Source organism: Oreochromis aureus, linkage group 23 (genome assembly GCF_013358895.1).
Source record: "Oreochromis aureus strain Israel breed Guangdong linkage group 23, ZZ_aureus, whole genome shotgun sequence".
NCBI lineage: Eukaryota > Metazoa > Chordata > Actinopteri > Cichliformes > Cichlidae > Oreochromis > Oreochromis aureus.
In genome coordinates, this window is record NC_052963.1 from 8,412,662 (window position 1) to 8,422,360 (window position 9,699).

General features: G+C 37.1%; 1 long non-coding RNA gene across 1 annotated transcript; it reads left to right on the forward strand.

Annotated features, from left to right (window-relative positions):
• Nucleotides 1-2,114: 2,114 nt before the first annotated feature.
• Nucleotides 2,115-4,773, forward strand: LOC120436062. Its single transcript, XR_005610091.1, has 3 exons — nucleotides 2,115-2,289; nucleotides 3,469-3,495; nucleotides 4,747-4,773. It is a non-coding gene; the product is annotated as an uncharacterized LOC120436062 (long non-coding RNA).
• Nucleotides 4,774-9,699: the final 4,926 nt, after the last annotated feature.

Genomic DNA, 9,699 nt, shown 5'->3' on the forward strand with positions numbered 1-9,699 from the left:
GTTATTTTTAAGATGTGTCCATTACATAAATAAAATTTCATTTACTTTGTAGCATTTCATGGATTTCATAAGCAACACAGTATAGTTGTTTATACAGAGCATAAAGGTAAAAAAACAATGTGTGAAGTGTTATCTTCATTTCAGATGTCAAAAAGTATTTGTGGCTCCCAGTGTTTTCTTTTTCGTGCAAATCGGGTCCAAATGGCTCTTTGGGTCTTAAATGTTGCTGACCCCTGGTTTAGATGGTTGTCTTTAAAACCTTCACTGAAGAGTCTTGTTGGAGAAAGCCACACCTTTACCTCACTGCAGCAGGGGTGAACAAGTGGGTGCAAGTCTATTTAGGTTAGAATCCATATGATTATAACCAATATGTATTAGAATAAAATAAATAAATGTGCAATGAACATGTCAGGAGTCACTGTTGAAAACCCTCATGGCAGTGGGGTTAAAGTACCTCCTGAACCTCTGATTCCTGCAGTGCAGCGAGGCGAGCCTCTGCAGCTCCTACTGTCCTGTGAGGATGCTTAGGTGAACACCAACACCAGCCCCTTGGTTTTGTTGTTCAGGAGAAGACTGTTCTTATTACTCCAGCCAGTTAAATAAATATATCATAATACAGTACATTTTAACATAATGACCTTATATTTATTCATGACTTTTAACCATAATTTCAAATTAAAATAATCATGTTTGAAATATTTATTCAACTTATAGAATTAAATCTCTGCTAGTTGTTTTCTGTTCCAAAAATATCTAGTTTAATACTATTTAAATTTACATATATTTTTGTAAATTACACAAAATTGGCATTTTCAATGCCAATGCCATTACACAAAATTGGCATGGCGGAGTTTCCCACTACCCGTGAATGCCTCTTATTTTACGTCTCTGGCTGACTCCTGAATCTCCTCCCACTCTCTGCTTGATCCCTGCCGGTAAGCGCTGCTTCTCTGTCTCTCTTTTCTGAAATAAAATGTCTATAAGCTGTTTGAGTGATTTACCGAGTTGTTGTTAGTGACTTATAGAGCCAGTCGAAGTATAAGTCATATTAAAGTAACACAATGGCTGCTTTGTTAGTGAAACGTTGTAATTTTAGTATTTAAAAGGAGTGTTTGGTAAGCTAGCCCTAACAACCAAGTGCTAACGCCTAGCCTAGCTCCTATAGGCCCAGTGCAAAATGTATTTGGTTCATTTGATTGTTTAATACAGTTATTGTGTTGTATTTGGTTCATTCGGTGTGTTAGTGTTTCTGAGTCTTTTAGGAAGCTGAAGTTAGTTCTCCTCTTCACAAATCAGTCAGTTAAAACGGCCTCATTCTATAGGTTGTAAGGTAATAAGCCGCCATCTTAGAACCACTGATAAGCTGCTGAAGCAGCAGGGTCGGTAACTTCAAAGGAGCCATTTTACCGCCTCTGACAGAAGGCCGGGAGAAAAAGAGTCACGTGCCTGTGCCGGTGTGTCTGTGTTGTGGGTTAATTAACAGAAGGGAGAGAGAGAGTGAGGATAAAACACATAATATAAGAATAATAACATTTCTTAACAAGAAGAAGTTTTTTTAAATTAATCAATTTTAGTTTTTAGTTAAATTTTAAGAACTGTTTAACAAACACTAGTTTGTGCAGACTGGTTTTCTTTTAAGTAAAACCTACACCTGCAGCTCTGTTTAATTTTTCACAAAGTGAGAAGTTAATAAAATATAAAAAGGCCACCTTCAAATAAATAAAATGCTGCAGTGCGCCATTAATATTATTAATATGATATGTACATATTTAAAACAACAGCATATTAAATGATACTAAATGATACTGTGTGCAGGTGATAATATTTTTAGGAAGCAGAATTTGAATGCAGACCAACTGAAATGTTGAAGCCTACAAATATATCATCCAAGCTTTCATTTATGATTGTTCATGCTTTTAAATTAAACTTTATCAATTTGATAAAGTGTGCAGTGCTAGGTGTAGCAAATCATTGCTTATTAAATCTGTGTTATCTAATAGCACCAAACTAATAGAGCTATCACATAACTGAGAAACTTGTGTGGCTTATTACAAATGGATGAAACCACATTTTACCTTAATGAAGACAGTAATCTTTAATAAGGTGTAGAAAAAAAAAGAGGTGAGTTGTTTGTTGCTGTGGTAAACAAAGAAGTGTACTGAATCTTTTGGACTACACAGATTGATGTAGTATTGATTGTGATGCTGATCTGAGTTGTCTCATTCTGTATTTTTGTGCTTTGTCTTTTGTTACACAGAGTGAACGAGATCTTTGGTTTTGCCTTTGCTGGTAAGTAAACAGTGATTGTAACTGAAGCAGTATGAACCTGGCATTGCGTAGCACATTTGGCAACTTAAATACAGTTTGACCTTTTGTGATATGTTTCCATTTACTGATTGGCAAACACACAGGATTTGTGACCTGTAGCAGCAAAGCCCCCACACAGGACCCTCTGACTCTCCCTGAAAATGTCCCTGAAGTTTAATAGCCCATTTATGTATGATTTAAATTTCTTATGGCTTATCAAATCTAAACATAACTAAATGTCAGATGTCTTTATACAGTTGTTCATTTTCTCCTTATGTTTGTGGATTTAAGTAGCAGACAAAACAATTAAAGTGTTTTAGGGGAGTCAGTATAAGTGGTTGCTCAAACACTTAAGAGCTGCACAGGTATTGATTTATATTGTCTCTCAAATTCTGATGTATTACATTAAAGTCAGAACATTGTAGAAGTATTTTGCCTGACTCGGTATAAGTAATAGCTTTAACAGTAATAAAAACGAAGAGAACCAGAGGTGTGAGTGGACATTGTTAGGTACATTACAGCCAGTGTGTCTAATTAGTTTATTACTTATTTAGTGAATATAATGTGTTTTAAAATTAGATAGAAAAGTTGCCAAAAAGGTACACTGCAAAATTCATAAATATTCCTAGCAACGGGTACAATGAAATGACTTTTTAGTGTAATATTTTAAGACATTTAATTTTAATTACAAAACATGGTGCACCTCTGCTATTGTAACATGTTAATATTTAAATGTATTTTAAGATTTACATATTCATGTCAGACATGATGAGGTTTTCTGTTGCTTCTGATTTATATAATTACTTTGTAGCTAACATTTTTAAAAGTTTGGGTTTTTCACACTTTATTAGCACTGACCTGTTGTAGAAAATGTTGGAGCCACAAGGCTTCTGTGTAGGAAATATTTGGTATATCCTGCACTTGTGCCAATTGATGGCTATTCTTTGCATTTCTGTAGTAATGAATGCTTTTATTACACATGCCATGTGAGACGCTGCAGTTCATTTATCTCCTCTTTACACTACAGTAAGCTCATAAAGCCTTAAAGTAATTGAGGATTTTACTAGTTAATTTGTGTCACAGTAAATTGGATTGTGTGTGAAGAGGCTCCACAGTCTGAATCATCAAACAGTGATCTGATGAATTGTTTCCTTTCTCTAGACTGCTGATCTGATCGTCTCAAGTCTGGTAAGTAAAGGTTTGTCTGATGTGCAGTGCTGGGAAATGTTTCTCATTATATGAGATTCAGTTTAGTGCTGTGAGTCAGCACAGCTCTTGGCAATTATCAAATAATAGAAAAGTCTATGAAAATATTTCCAGACTTACAAATCTCTCTTATCATCATACTACATTTTTAATTAGGCCCTAATATCGGCCATGCTAAGTTTATTGTAGATTTAGCGGGTGTGTATTAAACATGCCCCATATTTGACTGAAATATGTAGAAACTGCTGTATAGGAGTCATCTGTCTCCAAATTTTTCATTTGCCAAAAGTCATACTGAGTAAATTATTTTTTACTTTTATGTTAACGGCTCCCCAGACATTATGATATAGTGTTGTACCAGGTAAGTACACACAGAATCGGGAATTTGAGACCTTTGGGCATTTAGGAACATGTGAGTTGAGTGCATGTGAAGTGTTTAAACCAGGTGGTCTGAAACTGTCTGCTCTGACTTCATTGTGTGGGTTTAGCTTGACCATATAATGTTTACAGTAAGTTACTGTAGCACCACATCTTGGTTTACAGACTCTGTTTGTTTTATTGTGTTAATAGAATGCAAAATGTCCTTAGAAATGTTCCACCACCATATGTTAAACATTTTCATTCAGTTGAATCTAATAATGTACTGTACAACTCTTCAGGGTGTAATGATATATATGTTCTGTATTTTTCGGACTGTAAGGCGCACTAAATTCTAAGGCACATTAAGTCAAACAAAACAGATAAGTCAAACTTTATTCAACTCATTTACAATAACTCTCAAAATTGTTCAGTTGTAAGACATAAAATACAGAACAATTCACTCACTTTTCAGGATTTGTGTATTGATGAATGTGGATTGATCAGTTTGAAATCTGCTTCATAAGCATGGCTCTCAACAGGTGCCAGGCCCTTATATACACACACACCATATTATGTTGAAGCACAGTACGAATTACTCTACGAGGGTGCTGACTATGGTAGCCATGCTCCAACAATACATCAAGTGGTGCTGCTTTGTAGCTTACCAAAGTCATACTAAAACATTTGACAGATGCCATGAGTGCCGTGTACCACATAGAATTGGTTTGAAATCAGTAAACACAACCATACATAAGGTGCACTGTCTATTTTGAGAAAATTAAAGGCTTTTAAATGTGCCTTATAGTCTGAAAAATACAGTAAAGCCAGCTTTATTGGAAGTGTGTCTAATTCCACTTTCTTTCTGTCTTACAGGTGACCTGCTGCAGAAAACCCTCTCCCTCTATCATTAACAAGCAATTCAGTCTGTCCTATCACTCTCCCTCTCCCTGCTCCATCTTTTTGACAAGCCATTCTATCTTCTATCATTTCTCCGCCATGAGCTCTATCTAAGTTGACAAGCTTGAACCTGAGTTGAAACGCAATCCTGTGACTTGAAATCAAGTTTTACCAGAATCTAAGTTTTGGAATTGAAGTTACCAGAACTTCGTCAATCTGTTTTCAGAATTCTGAGAGATCTCCGCTCTCACTGCTCCATCTTTCCTGTCGTTAAACTCTCTCACATCCAGTCATTTTGCTGGAAATTACAAGTAAAAGTTGAATATACAGTAATAGAATTACAGTATAGTAGAACTCACTGTAGAAACTACTTACAGAGCCCTACATTTGTCATTTTAATTTTTACATTACACTTTGGAATAAACACTGATAGTTTGGCTTACGGGTGCTGTTACTTTGATAAATTATATAAAATACACACCTTTTTCAAGGTTTATTTGTAATAAGATAATCTGGTTATTTTGTAATACATACATTCAGACTTATATTCACATAAACAATAAATTGGATCCAAATATATTTTTCAAGTCTGTTTCATTGGCTATAACATTTGACTACAAGTTTATACTATTATTATTTAAGGACAAACCCTTTTTGTCACTCAGTGTAAGTATTCGGTTACAGTTGTCATCTAGAGGCTGCCCTGAGAACCCAGACTTCCTGTTTCCTGACTGCTGCAGAACATCCAGCTGAAGAATCCCCATAGCCTGTCATCTGATCACCACACCATCACAGCTCCTTATATTTGCTTTAAATTTTAAATATCTGAAAGATTTACACAAAGTCTACTTAAAAGCTAAGAGTTTAATTATAGCCTGTTGATTGTTGAGATTTATTCTGCATATTACTTTACAGAAGTATAGACCAATTTGTTATCCAGTCTGGTTAAAAAAAATAGAAGTAATAATATACAGTTTTTGAAAAAGGTACAATAAAACAGACCAAAGTGTTTTCAAAGAACTTTAAATAAGTTAAACTAAATATTGAGTTTGTATTTAAGTGAGCCTTTTACATCAATTCTGATAAAGCTCTGATTTAAGAGAAAGTTGAGGAATCAGTTTTCAGTGTTTACAGGTTGAGTTTTGTTTACATTTGTGTATAAATATAAGGTCCAGTTTGTACTTGCACAAAATGCCAAGAAAAGGTCAAAGGTCGCAGTCCCAGAAGCTTAGATGGCAAAAGCAGAAAGAACAGGTAAATGTTTCTCAGAGCGGTGAGGAGGTAAAGGTGTCTGTTACAAGTATTCCCAGTCCAGAAGTGCAGAGCAGCGTTCAGACAGCCGCAGTGTCTTATGCAGATGTGGTAAAGAGAGGTGTTCCCTCAGCATGTGTGCCAGATGCTAAAGTACAGCAGGTAATCCAGACTGAACCCCAGGTAACTGTGCAAACGCAGCATGATGGAGAAGCTCCAGGACCGTCTCATGTACAGGTTACAAACAGTGAAAGTCGTCCACGAGTGAGTAGCATCTGTGCGTCCCGAAGCCAGGCTTCTGCTAAGTATGGAAAGTACAGGAATCAGCAATGCATGGCGAACAGTTTGGTTTTCCTGTCATTCTTACACGAGGATGAATTCATTACCAGAGCAGATCTAAACCGTGTGTTGGACAAAGGCCATGCCGTGTATTCAGATGCCAGAAAGAGGTTTGTGAACAGCGTGTTTCTAGCCTGTGATGAGCTTCCCACAGTGGTCACCAGCCGCAGACACGAGTATCAAGTGGACATGTCTCAGTTTGCTCATTATGGCACATTTGATGGTACAAATCATCTTCCGAGCCTTGAACAGGGACTACAGTGTTTGGCTTCAGCGGTTCGCTATGCTTTGCTAGTCATGGGAGGAACCGTCATTGCAGTTTGCAGGCTGACTTCAGGTGAATACGCATATTTTGACCCTCACCCACGTAAGTCTACAGGAATGCCATTGTCGCTAGCTGTAAGTGGTGGAACTGCAGTTATGTTAAAATTCACACGTCTTAACGACATGATTGACAGGATCAAACGCTTGTACCGAATGTTTAGCATCGCGCCATCCTGCACTTATGAGCTACAGCCTGTCGAGTTTCACAGTGAAAACCCTGCTGACCAAAGAGATGCTGATGAAAACAGACAAACAGCTACAACTGTTCCAGCACCAGCTTTAAATGAACCTGAATTTGAAACCCCAAAATCCACTGAGCAGACACAGAAAACTGTGACCGACACTTTAGCCACTGAAGTGATGTCATCCAGAGTGGATTATTCAAATGAGCCAGCTGCTGAGCTGAACAATCGTCCTTATGATTATTTAGAAATAGAAACCCCTGCATCTTCTGTAAGAGACACTCAGGTAACAAAAGAATCTGTTCCTCAGAATGATTTAAACACTGCCTCCTGTTTGACTGAGACAACAGAGGAACTCTCACATAAACTGTTGAAGCTTAATAAACAGCAAAGGAGAAAGATTAGGAGACGATTATTGGTCCAAGAAAATCTTCCACAGAGAAAGGAAAATCAGAAAAAGAAAGAAAGACAGACGTACACTTTTGATGAAAGCTTTAAGGCAAAGAAAAAAGATTCTAGTAGAAAGTCTCATGATTCTGATCACAGTAAGAAAAAGAGTGTGTACAAAAATAATCTGTATAAACTCAATGCTACATATAGAGAGAAACAGAGAGAACATTTTAGAAAAATCTATAGAGATAGTGCTAAAATTAGAGAGAGAGAAAAGAGAACGTGTCATAAGGATGTATAAAGAAGATTCGTTATTCGAGAAAAGCAGAAGGGCGTATAACAAGAACATATAGAGAATCTCCCATTTTCCGAGAAAAGCAGAAGGAGCGTATGAGAAAAACATATAAAGAATCTTATAGACAATCTCCTATGTTCAAAGAACAGCAGAAGGAACGTATAAGAAGAATATACAGAACTTGTGCTGGATTCAGAGAGAAACATAAAGCTTACATGAGGTCATATGTATATAATCTATATAAAGAAAGTGAAGAATTTAAACAGAAAAACGATCTTACATGATTAAAGCGTTATGGAGAAGAGAGACAATTTCAGCAGAAACACAAGGACAATATGAGAGAACGAATGAGAGTAAAATATTGGAACGGTTTTTCTTTTAGACAGATGCATAATATCAGATGTGCAATGAACATAAAAAGAAAATATCGTCAGATGCATCGACCAGCTGAAAGTTTACAGTGTCAGTCAGATAACACTTTAATGAATGAGGCCATATCTCGTTTCAGATCAAACATTAAATCAGCACCATCTTATGTTTGTACTGTTTGTCTAAAAGCTTCTTTTCCTAATCAGGTGAAAATCTGCAAAAGAAACAATTACTCAAAACACGAAACTGTAGCTCAGCAGTGTCTAACTGGTAAATTTGTTCATATGTGTGATGAAGCATGTAATGATCACTGCAGCTTTCCTGATGAGAGAAAAAGGAGTATATCTGTCACACGTGTCACAGTTCCCTCAAAAGTGGACGCATGCCCAGGCTTGCTGCTGTCAATGGTTTAGAACTGCAGGATATTCCAGCTGAACTGTGTGATCTCAACATTCTGGAGAGACATCTGATTGCCAAATGCATACCATTTGCAAAGATTATTCCTCTTCAAAGGGCAGACAAAGACTCATACGTGGTAATGTGGTGTGTGTACCATCTGAAGTCCAACAAACAGTTGATTCTTTACCTCGGCTCAGAAACCAATCACAGATAATGAGGATCAAGCTAAAAAGACGACTGTGCTACAAAGGCCATCAGCTGTTCCAGACTGTCACCTGGTCTAAACTGATCCAAGCCCTGCGTAAACTGAAACAAATTCATCCACAGTACACAGATATTGTTATCAGAGATGATGCATTGCTTTGTGATCCTACGTTGCCTGATGATGACAGCAGTGATGAAGCCAGCATGGGAAGTGATGATTATGATGAAGCAGATTTAATGGAAATTGACAACTATGAAAAAGATGCCCTTTTGTGCGAAAGTGAGTCTGAAAGTGAACAAGCTATTAATATGCAATCCTGTGATGAACAACCAGAGGAACAAAATCTAGAGGAACCAGAAAGTGATTTGAACAATGGAGGTTTTGCTCTAGAAAGTTGTCTGCAGCCTGTAGACATTTCAGAAGAGATTCTCTGTTTCACTGATAACACATATTGTGTGGCTCCTGCAGAAAGAAACAATCCTGTTAGCTTCTTCAGAACTCCTCATTTGGAAGCCATGGCATTTCCTGTGCAGTTTCCTACTGGTCAGAATACACTGGATGAAAAGAGACGTCTTAAACTCACACCAAGTGCTTACTTCAAGTCAAGGCTTTTCAACATTGATGCAAGATTTGCTAAAGACACAAATTACCTGTTTTTCTCACAGTTTGTCACTGAAATACACTTGGCTAATTCCAGCATGACAATACAGTTAAGGAAAGGTAAAACTATGACGAAAGATGGACGCAAAATCACATCAGGAATGTTACAAAGTAAGACAGAAGTAGAAAAGCTGGTAAGAAATAAAGATGCAATCAGATTTATGCAGCCACTCAGAGGAACTCCAGCTTACTGGCAGAAAACTACCAGAGATTTATTCAGTATGGTCCGTCAAATAGGAACACCTCAGTTCTTTGTCACTTTCTCTGCTGCTGAGATGAGATGGCCTGAAGTGATTCAAGCAATAAAGAGACAGCAAGGTGAAGAGGTTGATTTTGAAGCCCTGGACTGGTCAGAAAAGTGTGAAATTCTAAGATCAAATCCAGTAACCACCATGCGAATGTTTGATAAACGTGTTGAGGCTTTGTTCAGAGATTTGCTTTTTTCTCCTGCACACCCCTTGGTGAAATCATTGATTACTTTTACAGAGTTGAGTTCCAGCACAGAGGTAGTCCTC